At 43.7% G+C, this 20,416-nt stretch overlaps 1 protein-coding gene across 1 annotated transcript in view; it reads right to left on the bottom strand.

The window, feature by feature from the left end:
- Positions 1 to 19,644, bottom strand: part of KCNQ5 (potassium voltage-gated channel subfamily Q member 5) — an 850,222-nt gene extending 830,578 nt beyond the window's left edge. The window contains exon 1 of the mRNA XM_086926499.1: positions 19,555 to 19,644. The gene's annotated coding sequence lies outside the window, so the exon portion shown is untranslated. The remainder of the gene's footprint in view (positions 1 to 19,554) is intronic.
- Between the last annotated feature and the right edge of the window lie 772 nt (positions 19,645 to 20,416).

Genomic DNA, 20,416 nt, shown 5'->3' with positions numbered 1-20,416 from the left:
ACCCCACTTGATTTCACTGAAACCCCTCAAACACCAAGTATTCTTTTAACCATGTCCATAATTATTACAGGCCACTGTTCTACATCTTCTCCATAGCTCCTGGTTGCCACTTGGCCACTGACTGTTCAGCTTCCTTTTCATTCATGAAAAAATATGTGTGGCCGCTCTTGAATACTTTTAAATGCGTTGGTTCTTGCCAAAAAACTTGGCCACCAAGGGCTTTAATTGGAACTATAAACTGTCGCAACTTCCAACGCCCTTCCATTGTGGCTTTGCTTCAGTCTGACCTTACAAAAAAGGTGACAGATTCTACTGAGACTGGAGAGTTAGGTCGAGCCTTCAATGAGACAGCCTGTCTCAATAGAAAGTTTCCTAAGTAGATCAAAAATGACAGAGGGTATTGACCACCCCTTATTCCTCTGGACTAACGATAGTCTGTGGACCCTTTGTAGCTGCGAATCCCAGTCCCATTGGGTGAGGTCAGGAAATGCCTTTTGGAATAATTGGACTATTTAGGCCCTCGGACCTGCCCCTCCAGCCCTTTCTGGGATTTCGAAAAGTCCAAGATTTTGTCGCCCTGGTGATTCTCCATATCCTCCAGCTTAGCCTAAGCTTGAGATCTCAGCCCCCACGCTTTTTCACAAGAACCTCCGTACAAGCTGACAGTTCTTCAGCACCCGCAACTCTCTGCTGCAGCTCTGAGATATCTTGAGTTAGTTCTCCAAGTTTACCCGCCATCTCCAGCAGGGAGTATTGCATTCTGCTGGTATCTTCTCATACTTGCAGATAATGCTGTTGGGCTTCCTGTCTTTGCTCATTTAAGGTCTGTAATATAAGACAAAATTATGATGTCTTATGTTCCTGATTATCCGTAGCCCCATCCCTCGATTGAGTTGCCGCTTGAGTCAAACTAGTGCTTTCTATAGTTTGAACCACTCTGGAAACTGAAAGTGTAGATAGATTCCCATCTGGGGAGCCCAACTTAGAGCTGTCGGATACTATTATGGGCAGGGGATAAACCTTCGGTAGACTTCCATCCGTAGGATTAGTACCCGAGAGTCATAATGCCATAGACTTGACACCGACCTTTGCCTGCACCCATTTCCGTAAAGGGCTATTATAAGAAATGGCTTTTCCACGTGGAGCTGTAGTGTTCTGCCCACCAATTGCCTTTTTTACTTTATTTTTGGGCTTCCCTCTCCCTTTCTTGCCCCCAGTTGTTTTGCCCGTGTCGGTAGAAGTTTGAGTAGTGATCTCCGTTAGATCCTCGAAATCTTTGTTTGAGCCTGTTTCATCACCTGCGCCTTTTTCTACTAATAATCTATTTTAAATTCATTATTAGTTATGTTTATTATGGAAATAAATTTCAATCAAATGTTGATGTCTTTTTTTTGGGTGTGATGTTATAGGGTAGGAAATAAAATAAATAAATGTATGTTTTAAATAATTTGTTTGTTTGTGAATATTTGTTCCTTTTAAATAAATATTGTTCTTAAATGTATTTTTTATATCATAATTGTAGGTTTTTGTTATATGTAATTAACATTATAATATGTGTTCTTTTTATATGGTCAATATATTTAATTGTATATTTTTTTAAATATTGTTTATTTGTTATTAAGATTATTTAATTTTTTTAATTGTTTAAATGTTATTAATAATTTTTGTTTTTCTGCTATCCAATACTTTCCCTACAGTTGCACTAACTGGAGTGGAAATAGTAATTTTTACCCCTCCGCTATCCAGAACTTTCCCTGCTGTTGCACTAACTGGAGTGGGAATAGTATTTTTTACCCCTTTGCTATCCAATACTTTCCCTACTCTTGCACTCACTGGAGTGGGAATAGTTATTTTTACCCCTCCGCTATCCAGTACTTTTCCTACTGTAGACTAAAGGGCCGATTCCGATCTCGGTCAGAAGGGCACCGAATCGAGTTTGGCATTAGCGGATCCGATTTGGAGGCTGATTTTCTGTCCGAGACGTACACGGGTCCGGATGTCGAAGTACGATGCGAACAAGCGCAAAATCTCCATCTGAATCGTTTCTGGGTCCGAACCGCTCCGTAACACTCAGTCACATGCAAACCGTGGCAGGCAGTGGAGACGTTTCTCGACTGAGCTAGTACGATGCTCGATTAGGACAGCCAGATCGAGTCAGTGCGTCCGGCTCGCAATAGCTGTGGCCTGTGACACCCTGAACTCCTTCTTCTTAGAAAAAATTGCAATAATCAAAAAATCTATCCCCCCACTTCCCCAATCACCACTACCGGATAATTCCTTTAACAATCCCTCGACCTTCACCTCCTTCCCTGCTCTAGATTCCACCTCCTTGGCGGAACTAGCCACCCGCGTGAAATCTGGCTCTCCGAACGACTGTTGTCCACCATCTGTCCTGCGGAGCATCTGCCTTAACTTACCAGATAGTGTTCTACACCTACTTAACAGATCGCTCAGCAGTGGCATCTGTCCTAGCTCCTTTAAGGAGGCCATCCTGGTACCCCTTCTAAAAAAAACGGGTGCTGACATGTCAGTGCCGTCGAACTACCGCCCCATTTCCCTCCTCCCTTACTTCTCCAAACTTATGGAGGCCCATGTCACCCGCTGCCTGTCAAGCTTCATAGAATCCTCCTGTTATCTCGAGCCGACTCAGGCCGGCTTCAGACCTGCCCATTCCACAGAAGCTGTCATTTTGGCAGTTCTCAATACACTCAGGAGTAATGCGGACGCGGGAACCCCCCAAGCCCTCGTCCTATTGGATTTGTCTGCCGCGTTCGACACGGTGGATCATAACATCCTTCTCCACCGTGTCGAACAGGCGGGCATCCAAGGCGTTGCTCTTGAGTGGGTCAAATCCTTTCTCACGGGAAGAACCCAAGCGGTCCGCCTAGGTCCCTACACTGCTAAACAAACCCCCACCTCCTGTGGTGTCCCCCAGGGCTCTTCCCTTTCCCCGCTCCTTTTTAACCTTTATCTTCGGCCACTTATTCAGACACTTTTGAAATGGGACATCGTCACTTACAATTATGCTGACGATCTACAAATCATTTTTTCTCTCAACTCACCACATGCCATCAAAACTTTCCATGGAGCCATGCTTCACATCCAACTCTGGATGAACCAGAACCAATTGAAGTTGAACCCCGGTAAAACTGAGCTCCTTCTCCCTGGGCTCAGTCACACCTACTGGGGCCCACAGTTCTGGCCTCCAGAGTTCGGCTCCCCCCCTACCCCAGTAAAAACAGTAAAGAGTCTGGGTGTCATCATTGACACCGAGCTCTCCCTCAGGGCTCAAGTTGGAGCGGTGGTTTCCTCCTGTATGTACCAACTTCGGAGGATCCGCAAAGTTCGCTGCCTTCTCCCCCCTGCGGCACTTACTCAAATCGTTATCTCGCTGGTACTTTCCCGTTTGGATTTTTCTAATGCCATCTACCACGGTCTGCCGCAATTTCTGATACAACGTCTTCAAGTTGTCCAGAACCAAGCGGCTCGCTTGATTCATGGAACCCCCAGATGGCAATCAGCCAAGCCTCTGCTCATGAGCCTTCACTGGCTCCCAGTCGATCGAAGGGCCGCCTTTAAGGTGGCATGTCTCACCTTCAAGGCACTTCACTGCCCTGGTCCCGCCTTCCTAAAATCCCTCATTCACCCTCACTGTCCCACACGCAATCTGCGATCAGCTCACCGCAATCTGCTGATCACCCCCAGGAGTAAAACTAAGAGATTCGGCGGCCGCCGTTTCTCCTACCTAGCCCCTGTGCTTTGGAACCTCCTCCCTCTCCCAATCAAATCCTCCCCTTCCCTCTTGAACTTCAGGAAAATGTTAAAAACCCACCTCTTCCCCATCTCTGGCTAGTTTTTGTCATCTATACTCCCCCCTCACCTGTTCTGTCTGTCAGCGCCAGGAAGCTTCGGTGTCAGCGCGCTCTATAAGTCGCACTTAACATAACATAACATAACATAACATAGCTCCCGGAGTTGAACTTCGGGGGTCTGCGTCGGACACCCCGTCACCCGCAGCCTTACGACTTGGACACAGGGGGAGACCCATGGTTCTCCCCAACACAGGCATGTATGGTGCGGATGGCACCCACACGTACCCACTGTAGGGGGCACACTTGTTCGCGACATACCCATTCAGTCAATGGGAGCCCATGTACGCGTCGTACGACCGGCTCCCATTGACTTCTATGGGAGTCCAACCAAACTGAGTCTGACAGCATACGGCCGCATCGTACTCGCTCGGTCGGTCTGCAGGAGTCCGGATCGGTCTGAAAACACCCCGGATCCGGATCGGTCGGAGTGTTTTCGGACCCAGATCGGAATCGGCCCCTTAGTGGAGTGTGAATGGTAATTTTTACCCCTTTGCTATCCAGCACTTTCCCTACTGTTGCTCTCACTGGAGTGGGAATAGTTATTTTTACCCCTCCTCTATCCAATACTTTTGCTACTGTTGCACTCAATGGAGTGGGAATAGTAATTTTTACCCCTCCGCTATTCAGTACTTTCCCGACTGTTACACTCACTGGAGTGGGAATAGCAATTTTTAGCACTTTGCTATCCAGTACTTTCCCTACTGTTGCACTCACTGGAGTGGGAATAATAATTTTTACCCCTCTGTTATCCGAGGCTTTCACCACTGTTGAACTCACTGGAGTGGGAATAGTATATTTTATCCCTTTACTATCCAGCACTTTCCATTCTGTTGCACTAACTGGAGTGGGAATAGTAATTTTCACCCATCCGCTAGCCAGTACTTTCCCTACTGTTGCACTAACTTGAGTGGAAATAGTAATTGTTACCCCTCTGTTATCCAATGCTTTCCCTACTGTTGAACTCACTGGAGTGGGAATAGTAATTTTTACCCTTTTACTATCCAGCACTTTCCCTACTGTTGCACTACCTGGAGTGGGAATAGTAATTTTCACCTATCCGCTAGCCAGTACTTTCCCTACTGTTGCACTAACTGGAGTAAGAATAGTATTTTTTACCCCTCCGCTATCCATTACTTTCCCTACTGTTGCACTAACTGGAGTGGGAATAGTAATTTTAACCACTCCGCTATCCAATAATGTCCCTATTGTTCCACTAAACTGGAGTAGGAATAGTAATTTTTACCCCTTCGCTATCCACCACGTTCCCTACTGTTGAACTCACTGGAGTGGGAATCGTAATTTTTACCCCTCGGGTATCCAACATTTTCCCTCCAGTTGCAATCACTGGAGTTGCAATAGTAAATGTAATTCTTCTACTATCCAACATTTATCCTACTTTTGCAGTCAATGGAGTGGGCATAGTAAATTTTACCCCTCCGCTATTCAAGACTTTCCCTACTGTTGCACTCTTTGGAGTGGGAATAGTCATTTTTACCCATCCGCTATCCAACACTTTACCTACTGTTGCGTTTATTGCAGTTGGAATAGTAAATTGAATTTTTTCGCTATCCAACATTTTCCCTACTGTTGTATTTATGGTGTTGCGAAATGTACTTTTTAATTTTGTTTATTAATTATAGAATGTTTTCTTATTTTAAATTATTGATATTATATCATTTAAAAGTTTAAAAATTAAATAAAGATAATAGTTAATACATGTTTTATAGTAAATATATGTATATGTATACATTATTATGTTTGTTTGTTTATATTTTTTAATTAAGTTTGATTTCTATATTTAATTAAAATGTATATTAAATGTTATTTTTTTTGTTAACGATGATATTAATATTTTATATTTTATTATATATTATTTTATCTTCTTTATTTTTTTTTATCGATTTTTAACTTTAATATTTTTGATTTTATATTTTTGTGCTTATCTGTTTAAGTATAGGGAGTCGATATTTTTACAATCTATATTTCTTTTCCCTATATTTTTACCATCAATATTTTTACCATCGATATTCTATCAGTGAACCCTCAGAGATATCAAAGATTTCACCATCATCTTGCTACCAGCACCTGGGCTCCTCTTCTGTGAGTCCTGCTCTGCCGTGCCACATTAAGTCATTGGTGCTTGCAAGTGATTGTTTGTACTCTCCAAAGCGTCATTTCGGAATGGCACATCACTGCAGAACCGATGCATCGTCGCTGTCTGCACCAAAGCTGTGGTCCCTGCTTGCTGAGTGTGGAACACATCGACCTTGCCTTACAAAGCAGCCCTGAATTTGACAACATATTACATTGCTTGCAGTGATGCTGTGGTCACCACTGTCAGACTGTGCGACACAATGACCTCGACTTACAACGCAGCCTCTATTTGCCTCAGTATCTCTGAAGTCTCGGACACTGCTTCACCGACATCTATGACGCATCTCCTTCAGCCAGATGGTTCTACATCAATGCCTCAGAACTGACACACATTCCTCTTAACTTCAATGACTTAACCCAACTTCGGAACCGACGCATCGCCTGCGAAAGCGACACATCACCTCCGCATCTCAACGCATCGTCCCTAAGCATCGATGCATTCGAGGTACTGTCAGCGTATCTACGTGACTCCTGTATCCAACCCTAGATCCAGGAGGTCGGATAGAACATTTGGATTTGCCCCGCACAAGGGTGACCAAGTAGCCCCAGTTGGAGCTATTGACTTCTAAATACTGCATGTTGATTTAATCTTGCAAAATTCATATCTTGACTTGTGTATGTTGGATTTTTGTCATTTTGGTCTTGTTTCACATCGTTGAATATTGAATATTTTTCTGAGTGGTGCGAAGTACTTTTGTGGAGATATCAGCCACAGACCTGGAGAAACAGTAGTGCACACTGAGGCACAGGCACTAAAGAGTGCATACTGGTTCCCCCTTATGCTGTGTATTGTCTGCAACTGTACCAATGGAGTTAGTAACTCTGAGGGTGTCTCAAGGTCCTACATTTGGAGTAACATCAGCAGTGGAGAGGATGAAAGTGCCCCACCAGTGCAAACAAAGGTGGTTGGTTCAAGAGTGTAAAGAGGCCAAACATCAGCTCATCTTGAAACTGAATGAAGGAGTGGGCAGGGATGAGATTAAATGATGCAGGAGCTCTTATAAAGAAATATGTAAAGAAAAGAAAACTGTTCAAAGAGAACTGTTGGAGACTGTTCATAGAAGCAGCTATGGAGCAAACCACAGAGAGTTTTGGTTGATTGTAGTACAGGCTACTGACATTCCAGCATAAAAACACAGAGGTCAATGTAGTTGAGCCCATGTGGATGGAACACTTTGTAAAATGCACGATGCTTGATAGTCATATAAACCAGAAGGCTATTAACAACCCAGCTCCCTGAAAGCTCCAGAAACAAATATGATACCATCAGAACGTTTTTATGAAATTGTAAGCTGGTAGACTCTAACATTGAACAGAACACTAACTCACCTAACAATGACCTATTCATTCCCAGATCTATAGTGGCACAATAGTGTAAAGATCCTAATATACAACAAAGGAGGGGAGAATAAGCTAGAGCCCTATCGGCCAATACATCAGCTAGATATTGACCTAAAGCAAGATTGAAGCAATGAATATAGAGATGCTATTGAGGAAGGACCACGACCATGAACCCAAATGTTCATACAAGCATTCATGTCCGAATGGTGAAAACTGGCCAAAGGAACAGAAATCTGGATACAAACAGAGGTGTGAAGCAGGGGTGCCCATTAGACCCTCAATCTGTACACAAACAAACTGCATTGCTACTGACAACAACTAATCTCTGACATATTGAGATGACACCCAATCTTATATATCCATATGAGTCTGTTTTGCTGACAAGGACTCTAACAGCCTAGCGGAATGTATGGAAGAGTCCCATAAGGCAAACAAGCTGAAGATCAACTAACTGCAAGAACGTGAATATAGGGAAAACCACCAAAAAACGACCAGCGATAAGCTTCAAATCAACAAAAAAGATTTGAAAGTGTCCCCCATAATCCATATCGGGGATCCTTGCAGACAATAAATGCTCATTTAGACAGTGCTGAGAACATGCCTTAGAAGTCATGCAGTGCATCAACAAGTTTGCTGGAGCTGTTGGCTACAACTCTGCCATCTTTGAAGACAAATCTAAGGATGTAAAGATAGGAGGCATCATAATCTATGGGCCAGAACTGTGGCACTTTGTAAAACCCTCAGATACAATAGAGAAGTTGGAAAGGTGGATGGTGAATGTACCATTGTAGGACCCTTGACGTCCTCCTACAGGAACATTACTAGACAATGCAGCTTATATGTCTGTAAAGGGCTGGGTAAGCTCAAGTGCTATTCACCATTCCATGAAAAGGCAGGTTTTGCTAAAGAGTAATCTGTTGAAGCAATGCTGGTTAGAATGCACGGGTGCTTCTATATAGTTCCCTTGGAGGCAAAAGCTAGACAATATGGCGAACAATTAGATATGCAGAAAATCGTCTCTCACGTCCATCCTGGGTCACCTTCAAAGGCTGCCTTATACAATAAAGCAAAAAAGGAACTGGCAAGTCCTCAGTAGTGAACACGAAAAAATGGGTACTCAGAACTTGAAATCAATTATATGGAAACGAGTGTTTCCTTGACAGATATCCGAAACACTTCATTTGTGCAGTACTGGTTTAAAGAAAGGCGGCTCTTCAGGACGTCCAGAGATGATAACTTGCCATGAGAACATGACTGGGAAGTTGGTGTGTAGCAGTGACATAGAAATGCAATACCACAATGGAAGCAAAGGAAACGCGTCAGCATTTCATCATGCTCTATTCACGATATCTCATGATGTATAAGTAATAGTAAAGATTGACATAACGGATAGTAGCATATATAGGGTGGACGAAATTATTGCTTTTTTAAAGAAATCAAAATTCAGATGTAACAGCAAAAGTGGCCGATAAAATCCATGAGGCCTATAAAATGTGAAAAAGGAGTGAGAAAAAAAGTGTTACCTAATAACCCGAACAGTGTGATACATAACAATATGAGTATCCTTCGTTTTTAATTGCCTCGTGTTTAACATGCGTTTTTTCAATATTATGATACCTCGATGGCATTTTATTTATTCATGACACGTAAGCCTTTGGCCGAAAGTGTTTTAACGAGGTTTAAAGAAATCATCACAGACTGACTGATATCTGATTTACCTCTTTGAAGAACTTAAATTGACATACGTTTTTGAAGCTTCTGTTGGTCACTAAGAAAAAAAAACATCCAATGACAAAGCCAAAGGTTTGCTTTTATATAGTGAATAGGTTATGCTCATGTGTCGGAATTACTAACAGAATACTAATGTGTAAATCTGCTTAGATACCTTCTTTCAAAGATAGAATAAGTACATTACAAGGGCAGTAGTTCAAGATACACACACATCACAGCAAGGCAGCACCAGTCTAAGATCCCCTAAAACACACACCTAATAGGCGCAACATGTGTAGCAGATGTAATAGCTTACCTAATACACTAAAGAAACTTACATCCCTTTTAATGTACAGTGTAATCAACAACAGTGCAAGTTTCCCATACCCTCATATTAAATAAAATGTGAACACCAGTGGTCAAAGCTTCTCAAACACAAATAACCAGATTGGAATGGTCATCACAGGCAACTACAGGGTAAGCTCACTAAACAGCTTTACAGACAAAAGCGGTTTCAACTATGCAATCCATCCACTCTGAAGCCCCATCTGCTCTGCAGTCACTGTGTTCCTCAGCAACATCCTCACTTCTTCCACCTTCCAGGCACCTGGAAGCATACCAAAATTCTTCTCCTCCAGAGAAAACTTCCAAAAATGTCAGAGGATACTGGCTAACTATCGTCCTATCTCCCTGCTTTCCAGCTGATCACAAATCTCAATAAACCACCTCCTAGACCCCTATCAATGGGGCTTAGTGGCCACCCACGGCACCAAAATCTCCCTCATAGTGGCCACTGATGATATTCACTTGATCATGGACTAAGGTGGACACAGCGACAGATCCACCATTTTGACTCTGTCTCACACCTCATCCTCATCCAGTGCTTCCACGACTCCAATAGATTTTCTCCTTCCTCATAGGACACACACAGTCTGTCAGCCTGACAGCTCACACCTCCACAGCCACCAACCTAATCTGCAGAGTCCCATTGGGAAATACACAACTCTGCTCACTGGCATAATCAGATCCCACTGTATCAACATCATCTCCTTTACAGGTGACACCCGACACATCCTTTCCCTGTCCGACAATATGCCCCACACTTAGACCATCTTCACCAACTGCCTGTCCGAAGTTGCCAACTAGATGAAGCTCAACTGTCTCAAGCTCATCTCTGGCTAAACATAAGTAGGGCTCTTCCAAGAAGACACAGCTCTCTGGACAGCCTGTTGGACAGCTGAACTTGGGCAAGCACCCAACCCCACTAATCAAAGTAGGCACCTCAGTATAGTGAAGGATAAGCAACTCTTGATGAGCAACAAAGCTGGCACCATTGCCTCTTCCTGTTTCCACACCCTCTCCCCTAAACTCCTCAGGGCAATCTTCCATAGTCTTCCCCTCAAAATCCAGGTGCTGATAACTAGCAAAATTGACTAAGGTAACACTGTCTATGTGGGCATCCCCACTCACCTCACAAAACTTATCAAGGTCATTCAGAAAGCAGCAGCAAGATTCATACTCCAACTTTTCTCCCCCAGCACTCACATCACCAACCACCTCAAAAAGCTTCACTGAGTCCTTATTCACGGACACACACTTTTCGCACTCTTCAAACATCTCCCTCACACTTACCAGGTACTTCACATCATTGGCAACAGCTTCTACACACCACAACCAGAACAAGCCACTCAGCCAGCCTCCTATTAGCTCACACCCCAAGTATCCCCAGAGCTAGAGTTGGCAGGAGAGCTTTCCCATACCTCTCTCTTAAAGCCTGGGTCTAACTCTCCTTACACATCACAGCGGCTGGGCATGTCATCAAGTAGGCCCCAGCCAGGACATGGCATGTCTACTGTAAGGGTGGGTGACAAACTCTGCTGCACCAGCGGAGTTTGCTGAGTTGGCCATTCAGCTTTGAGCTGGAAGTGCCGAGTTTGGCAAAAAAACTCTGATTCCACCATGTGCCAGAGGTTTGCCGCCCACTACTACTGCAAAGCAAGCAAAGAAAATCTGCTCCTACCCAGTCCTTATCTAAATCTCTGGTTAATGTTCTCTGTGCCCAGGCTGTCTCCTTGTCCTCTGTGTTGCCAGATCCTTCTCCTTACCAAAGGGGATGATGGACGGAGCATTTGAGCAAATCAAATATTCACCCCCAGTCAACTGATCTGGGATTAATCCATCACCATTCTTTAGCTCACTCCACCACTCCAGTTCAGACATGGCCATATGCAAATCCGTCTGACCCTGTGCCTCATGGGAACAGTGCAGCCCGAACTGCCAAACCATATCTTCCCTGGACCGGAAACAAACATCATAGGACCGGTTTCGGATTCATGAGGCACAGGGTCAGACTGATTTGCATATGGCCATGTCTGAACTGGGGTGGTGGAGTGAGCTAAAGAATGATGGTGGATTAAACCCAGATTAGTTGACTGGGAGTGAGTGTTTGATTTGCTCAAGCTCTCTGTCCATCATCATCTTTGGTATCGCTAGATTCTTCTCCTGGGCTCTAACCCTTTGAAAGCACTGCTGGACTCGCAAGGACTGAGCATGAGCGTGCATGGGGAATGGAAACCTGGTTAAGGTCTCCACTCTCCATGTACACGCATGCACAGTCCTCGCCAGTCCTGCAGCAAAACAGTTTCATTAGTTGCAGCACAGGGCTAGAGAAGAAACACTACGGATCATCGCCAAGGCAGAGGCAAGCCGGTGAATGCAGGAGGCAGTCTGGGTGTCAGGTGAAGGGGGAAAGAACCCTCCATGACAAACACGCAGTACACTGCTCAGCCAGTTCTGGGACTCTGCTGCTGCATAGGGCTGAGGGAAGCAGAATTCCCGAGTTTTTAGGTGACTCCGTGGAATTTTGCGGAATTCCGTTTAGTGCCACTCCGCTTACAGTTCTTGAGTTACACACATTTCCTTTTTCTTAGCTAGGATACTCTTTGCCTCGAGACTCTCAAGCTCCTCATCAAGCTCTTCTATTCTCATCTCATGTGCCAATATCAATTTCTTCTCTTCCATTTGGTTTAGCTGGAGCCTCATAACCTTCGATTCATGATCCCTGACCCTCTGTCTTCCCTCCATATCCTCTGGAGACATCTTAGTAGAAGGCCCACTGTTTCCAGGACTGGAAGGCACTCTCCCTCAAGGCAGATCCTGAGACCTAAAGCTCCTTTGTGGCACAACCATATCCACATCTGCATATTCTGTCTCCCCAGCTTCTCTGGGCTCCAACCAGGCACTCAAGGCCTTCTGCAGCTTCTCTTTCTTAGATGCGCTCCTCATTGGGCATCCAAATCTTTTGCTAAATTGTTTGAGTTAATCCACATTGTATGTAGGCAACATTCTAATCTCAAATTCCAATTCTGCAACCTCATTCGCTGGTTTACCACTTAGAGACAAGGTGCGTGGATAAATCAATGGTCAATCAAAAATAAAACCAAAAAACACAGTATGTGGTTGCGTAGTGGTCTGCACAAACTAGTGATGTACACCAATCACTGTGGGTCATGTACACATACAATTTCAATCCTAACTGCTGACAACCAATGTTAGATATCGGGGTTTCTAGATGGCAGAGGTATGTATCTTTGTCCTAGTAGGGACCTACGATTCTATTCCGGGTAAGGGGAATATACACTTTGGATAACCCTCGCTCATCCCCTTGGTAGCTTGCCACAAGCAGATAGGCGTATCCCAAAGACAATCTACAAAGTTTTTGTACTCCTAACACACAGTAACACAGTGTAAACACTACAAATGGACACCACACCAGTTTAGAAAAATTAGGTATTATTATCTAAACCAAACAAGACCAAAATGACAAAAATCCAATATACATATAACAAAACAGCACTTAAAGACATACGGATAAACTAATTGTTATTCTGTCTATGTTTTATTGTAGTCAAGATTGTAATTATCATTGATTTCTCAATCTTTTTACCTATGGATCTCCTTTATGATCCTATATGAGGTTTACCCTATTCAATCGGTGATCCAGTTCTGATCAGATTCACCCTATACATAAAAAGAGGATCGATTAAGTTTTAGGACCACCCTTCTGTTATCATTACTCTTCCAATGTCCTCCATTCTATATATTTCAAAGTCTCACCTGGTCTCAATACACCTGATCTCAATAGTTTGTTCTGTTACCAGAGCACTTATCCTTGGCTATGATAAAAATATAAGCATAGGTTTTAGGTACACGCGACAGTTTACATAGTCCTTAAGTGTTTCTCTCACTTATCACACTTCTACATACAGTACAATACATATTAATGCGCTTAATACAAATATTTTATTTATCTGTTGGGCATATGTGCTCTAATATTCATTTCCACCGCTCCTACACTGATGGTCATATGATTTGAACAAGTGTAGTTATTAAAATGCACGCTACAATTGTCGGCTAGAGTAGTTTTCACAATATCTCTTAATTTCTAACTATTTGTCACCATATTTATAGTGTGATATTTTCATATTCATGCCATATTGTTATAGAATGTAGCATAAGCATGGGACAATTTATTCCTACCATGCCTGCTAAAGAGGGCTCTTCTCGGAAAAGGCACTATTTATTTATTCGTAAAAAAAAAACAATTTCACTATGCTCACCATAAACCTATGACGGATCCCCTTCCCAGCTATTAACATGAGTTATGATTGCCGACTTAAGCAATTTTCACAGCATATCTCAATATCTAACTACTAGGGACCTTACTTCTCATGTGGCTTTTTTCATATTATGTTTACCATAAAGTTATAACGTAAGCCTTTGTCAATATATAACTGACCTTCCCCCTCAAGACAGTACCCCTCTAAGACTGCACTCTGTAATGGGTTTATTTACAAAACCTTTTTTATGTATACCATATGTTACTTATACCACCCCCTTCCATGATGATTAGAGCTCTAGCGCACTACTCGTGCTAAATGTAGCCGCTCACTTATGCCTGTTGCTCATGCCTTACGCTTAACTATTAGGTTCACAGAGTTCGCTTACTCTGGCGTCTTGTCTCCTATGCGGTTCGATCAAACGCGGACTCGCATAGTTGACGAGTTTTTATCGTGTAGCGTGCATGGAGCCTCCTCCTCTATGTCACGTGTGAAAATCACATGACTGGCATCCCTTTTGAGGTAGTGCCATCTTTGAGTTGGGTACTATAACATCACTATTAAATGAAAAAACTTTAATATTATAAATCGAGTTTGCGATAATAACTCAATTTGTTCTAGTCCTCATAGTTTTTAACAAAATATAAACATTTTAATTCAACCGGAGGGATTATGTTATAGTTATTCTAAAAAACAAATTCCTTAAAAAAAAAAAATTCTCCGAAAAATTTCTTTCAACTTTTACGGCAACCCAAGAGATTCTTGCAAAAATAACACCTGTAGAAACAAATAGCTCCACCTGGGGCTATTATGATGTCATCACAGGCATAAATCTAAAGTACGGCACCGACTGCAAGGTGCTCAGCATTGAGCCCCCAAATAGCAGTACCTTAGAAAAAAAGTCAATGGATATTGCACATCATGGTGGAGGTGAGGTATCAGTGTCAACATCAAGGCCATAGGGTAGGCAAGGCATCGTGTCCATGAGGAGGTGATGTGTCGAGTCCAGGGCAGGCGAAGACTGTGGCATAGGCAATTAGGCATCTGTTCCGGTGAGGCAGTGCGAAGTCGAAGAGTTTGTGAAGTCACCCTCATCGTTTATTGGCTCTGAGATAACGGTATACTCCATTTAGGCTTTCTTCCCTTTGTAGCAAGGGTCTCTGAGCCCAGTCCAAACCAGTTCTGTCCTCTTTAGTGCAGTATCACTACAGGAGGTGTAGACAGCATTATGCAGAGGAGACACTGCCCATTCGGTTGTAAGTGAAACTCCTCCCATCAGTCTAAATGCGGCCAATGTCTATTCAGATCAGCTCTGAGTCACCCAGGAAAGCCAGGACACACCTCAACCTCCCAGTGGATGTCCAGAGTGAATGCACATCCCAAGCCCCAGCCACTCCAAAACCAGACAGTCAATAAACAGGCCAGCAGAGGTACACAGAATGGTTAAATAAGAAAATGCCTACTTTCTAAAAGTGCAAACACATTTATTAGCTAAAGAATGATGATGGATTCAACCCAAATCTGTGACTGGGGGTGAGGGTCTGAAAATTTTCAGCGCTCTGTCCATCATCACCTTGTGATTGCTTTGTTCGCCCCAAGTTGGCAGGGTATGCCCAGATGTGGGTCCCTTGCTCACTTTGCCACTGGATTCAAGCCAGCCTGGCTGATGAAGGGTGTTATCCAGAAACGGGTCGCAGAATGATTTTTTCCAGTTCAGGGAAGACTTGGCTTGTCAGTTCGGGCTGAGCCTTTTCCATGAGGCACAGGGTCAAGACTGATTTGCATGCAGCTGGGTCTGAACTGAGGTGGCGAAGTGAGCAAAAGAATGATGATGGATTCAACCAAGATCTGTGACTGGGTGTGAGTGTCTGAAAAGTTTCAGCGCTCCATCCATCATCTCCTTGTGTTAGCTACTTCCTAAAAGTGGCATTTTCAAACACACAATGTAAAAACCATCTCCCAAGGAAGATGTGTTAATAAATTCTTTGTTCAGAGAGCCTAAAATCAATTTTTCTATCTTGTTCCAATGGAAAGTTATATTTGTAAGATGTTACAAAGTACCTCCTATGTTAGCCTATGGGACAGATAGCCTTTCAATAGTAATAAATCGAAATACGCAGTATTTCACTATCAGGACAAGTTACACACCAGTATATGTTTCACCTTTCACATACATGGTACCCTGCTCCTGAGGATACCTGCATATCGCCATTGTCTAACCCAGGGTGGTGTGGAGTGCAAAAAAACGATGGATTTGGGCCCAGATCTTTTGACTGGGGGAGTGTGTGACATTGATCCACATTCAGTCCATCACTTGTTGTTTTTGCAATTGCCGCCGTAAGTGCGCTGGGGATGCCCAGACGTGGGTCCCAGGCACTCCACACCACTTGGAGTCAAGCTAGCCGGGCTGATGAGAGGTGTTACCTCGAAACCGGTCCGTTCCTCGGATGCTTGATTCCGTTCTGGGAAGGACATGGCCTTTGTAGTTCGGACTGGACTGTTCCCATGGGGCAACAGGGTCAGAGCTGATTTGCATATCGCCATTGTCTAACCCAGGGTGGTGTGGAGTGCAAAAAAACGATGGATTTGGGCCCAGATCTTTTGACTGGGGGAGTGTGTGACATTGATCCACATTCAGTCCATCACTTGTTGTTTTTGCAATTGCCGCCGTAAGTGCGCTGGGGATGCCCAGACGTGGGTCCCAGGCACTCCACACCACTTGGAGTCAAGCTAGCCGGGCTGATGAGAGGTGTTACCTCGAAACCGGTCCGGTCCTCGGATGCTTGATTCCGTTCTGGGAAGGACATGGCCTTTGTAGTTCGGACTGGACTGTTCCCATGGGGCAACAGGGTCAGAGCTGATTTGCATATCGCCATTGTCTAACCCAGGGTGGTGTGGAGTGCAAAAAAACGATGGATTTGGGCCCAGATCTTTTGACTGGGGGAGTGTGTGACATTGATCCACATTCAGTCCATCACTTGTTGTTTTTGCAATTGCCGCCGTAAGTGCGCTGGGGATGCCCAGACGTGGGTCCCAGGCACTCCACACCACTTGGAGTCAAGCTAGCCGGGCTGATGAGAGGTGTTACCTCGAAACCGGTCCGGTCCTCGGATGCTTGATTCCGTTCTGGGAAGGACATGGCCTTTGTAGTTCGGACTGGACTGTTCCCATGGGGCAACAGGGTCAGAGCTGATTTGCATATCGCCATTGTCTAACCCAGGGTGGTGTGGAGTGCAAAAAAACGATGGATTTGGGCCCAGATCTTTTGACTGGGGGAGTGTGTGACATTGATCCACATTCAGTCCATCACTTGTTGTTTTTGCAATTGCCGCCGTAAGTGCGCTGGGGATGCCCAGACGTGGGTCCCAGGCACTCCACACCACTTGGAGTCAAGCTAGCCGGGCTGATGAGAGGTGTTACCTCGAAACCGGTCCGGTCCTCGGATGCTTGATTCCGTTCTGGGAAGGACATGGCCTTTGTAGTTCGGACTGGACTGTTCCCATGGGGCAACAGGGTCAGAGCTGATCTGCATATCGTCATTGTCTAACCCAGGGTGGTGTGGAGTGCAAAAAAACGATGGATTTGGGCCCAGATCTTTTGACTGGGGGAGTGTGTGACATTGATCCACATTCAGTCCATCACTTGTTGTTTTTGCAATTGCCGCCGTAAGTGCGCTGGGGATGCCCAGACGTGGGTCCCAGGCACTCCACACCACTTGGAGTCAAGCTAGCCGGGCTGATGAGAGGTGTTACCTCGAAACCGGTCCGGTCCTCGGATGCTTGATTCCGTTCTGGGAAGGACATGGCCTTTGTAGTTCGGACTGGACTGTTCCCATGGGGCAACAGGGTCAGAGCTGATTTGCATATCGCCATTGTCTAACCCAGGGTGGTGTGGAGTGCAAAAAAACGATGGATTTGGGCCCAGATCTTTTGACTGGGGGAGTGTGTGACATTGATCCACATTCAGTCCATCACTTGTTGTTTTTGCAATTGCCGCCGTAAGTGCGCTGGGGATGCCCAGACGTGGGTCCCAGGCACTCCACACCACTTGGAGTCAAGCTAGCCGGGCTGATGAGAGGTGTTACCTCGAAACCGGTCCGGTCCTCGGATGCTTGATTCCGTTCTGGGAAGGACATGGCCTTTGTAGTTCGGACTGGACTGTTCCCATGGGGCAACAGGGTCAGAGCTGATTTGCATATCGCCATTGTCTAACCCAGGGTGGTGTGGAGTGCAAAAAAACGATGGATTTGGGCCCAGATCTTTTGACTGGGGGAGTGTGTGACATTGATCCACATTCAGTCCATCACTTGTTGTTTTTCCTGAGGGTACCTTGGGCCTACCTGAGGGGTGCCTTACATGTAAGAAAAGGGAAGGTTAGGGCTTGGCAGGTGTTTAAAACTGCGCGTGCAGACACTATACTGGCAGGTCTGAGATACATTTACAGGCTACTTGTGTGGGTGGCCCAATCAGTGCTGCAAACCCACTAGTAGAATTTGACACACAGTGCACTTTACTAGGGACTTACCAGTAAATAAAATATGCTATTCATGGATAACCAATCATAATGACAATTTACAAAGAGAGCATATGCACTTTAGCACCGATCAACAGTGGTAAAGTGCCCAGAGTCTTAAAGCCAACAGAAACATGTTGGGAAAAATATGAGGAAGAAGCTAAACAAAATGGGAATAACCCTGCAGTAAAACCATTTGTAAAAGGGTCTAATCTCCAGTTATGGACATACTTTATGAATATCACAATTACACTTGTCTGGTCATTGTAAGCAGCTTAGTAGTACCCTTCAATCCCTTCTGGATTGCTGGAACATCATTTATACTGGCCTCCATATAACTTTAAATTACAGGCTTCAGAAACCGCAAAAACAAACATTTATTTAGCCAAGATAGATCATAATAAGTCTGCTTTGAAAGCACTTCACTTGCTAGGTAGATCATGAGCTGTACGCTCTTCCCTTCTGATTGGATGCGTCCTCCCCTACCCACTCCATCTTCAGAATGTTCAGTGTTCCCATCCCTTCCTGTACTATAATTGAAATGTCAGACATAGCACATCGCAAGACTTCTTAATGAATAAATAAATGACAAGGAGGTAGAAAACATTCTGCATACAAGAGAGTTGTAGGGCTATAACTGTTCTCTTAAAGACTGTTCAAATGAAGTTCCTAATCTGATTTCCTTGGATCAAAATGTACAGTTTGGTTCACAAGCCATGAAACAGCAAGCACTTGTTTCTACTATTTTAAAATAATCAAAATATTCTTCCCTATATAAATATGTGTCATCCTGTTGCTGTGCTACGTGCTATAATTCAATCTGGGCTAGACTATGGCAATTACATTTTCTAGTCAGCTTCTGCCGAAACCTTGAACCAGCTGTAGCTGGGCCAAAACGCGGCAGTCCACTTGCCAACTTGAACCTCCAAACAACATCACATCTGCCCCATCCTAAGGCAATTACATTGGCTTCCAGTACACCAAAGGATTCTAAAGCAATGGTGATCAATCGTTCACCCTGCAAACTATCAACAGTTCCCTCACTTCATAGCTGAAGCAGTGTAGTGGCACAAAGGCTCTAGATATTTAAGACAACTTTTTGGGCTAAATACACCCAGAACTAGAGCTACTTTTTTTGGTGATCATTCTTTTTTTAATTATACAGAAAACATATAGAAAGGGATACCTCTTTCAATTCAATGCCTTTTAGACAGAAATTGAACAAACACATAACATAACATAACATAACATAACATAACATAAAATAACATAACATACCATAACGTAACATAATATGTTATGCCAGTTCTTAGCACACCTTTGATTCAGGATGATGATTAACTCACCAGAATGAAGAGACAATGTGCAGCAAGATCCTGGTGCTCTTTGATTGTAGAAAACACAGACAAAATCAAGCAACTGAAGACAAGGATGAAACTGAAAAAGAATAAAAAATATCTTAAATTAGTTCACAAAGTAAACATTTTTGTATGTTAAGATGCCAAGTGTAAGCATTGAGTATAACTACTTTACCCTATAGCTGGTCATCTAGAACCAGCGGTCAATGTTATTGCATTTAAATCATGCAAATACTAATGGAATGCTTTATACCAATGTTTCTTCAGGCCCATTTCACCAACAAGCAAACATTGATGCTCTCACTGCGAAACATCATATTTATCATCTGTTTCTGTAATGTGGAATGTTGAAATGCGATCCTAGCAGTAATATAAAACTGTTATGACCTAATTCACAAATGGTATTCCAGTTTAACTTAGTTCACCCTGCAAACTAGGGTAAAAAGCAATTTCACAGAGTTAGAATCAATGGATTTTCATGGTATCATTCTGGCAATCTGTTGGGATTCCCTCCATTACAGGATCAGGGTTATGGGCACAAAATGTGGAACTATGGATGGGCAGTGGAGATGAGAACTGTAATGAAATCGTGCGTTTGTGGGTGTCCATAAACACTTTAAGGCTAATTTGCCAAGAGTTTGTGTTACCTACTCACGGCTTCTTGAATTCCAGAAGGAAACCATGACTCCTGGCTTACGTCTGAATTTTAGGAGTAAACCAACATTAATACAAGAGTAAGTCACACCTACTGTTACACCAGTTTTTGAGAATCTGGTTAATAGCAGTCAAATATTTTGCCTGTAAACTTTCTTCTGCAAAAAGGCAGGAATAGGTACCTTTCTGGGTACAA

Source organism: Lissotriton vulgaris, chromosome 6, assembly GCF_964263255.1.
Source record: "Lissotriton vulgaris chromosome 6, aLisVul1.2, whole genome shotgun sequence".
Lineage (NCBI taxonomy): Eukaryota > Metazoa > Chordata > Amphibia > Caudata > Salamandridae > Lissotriton > Lissotriton vulgaris.
The sequence above is the reverse complement of the archived record's forward strand: the minus strand, read 5'-3'. Positions and strand labels throughout refer to the sequence as shown.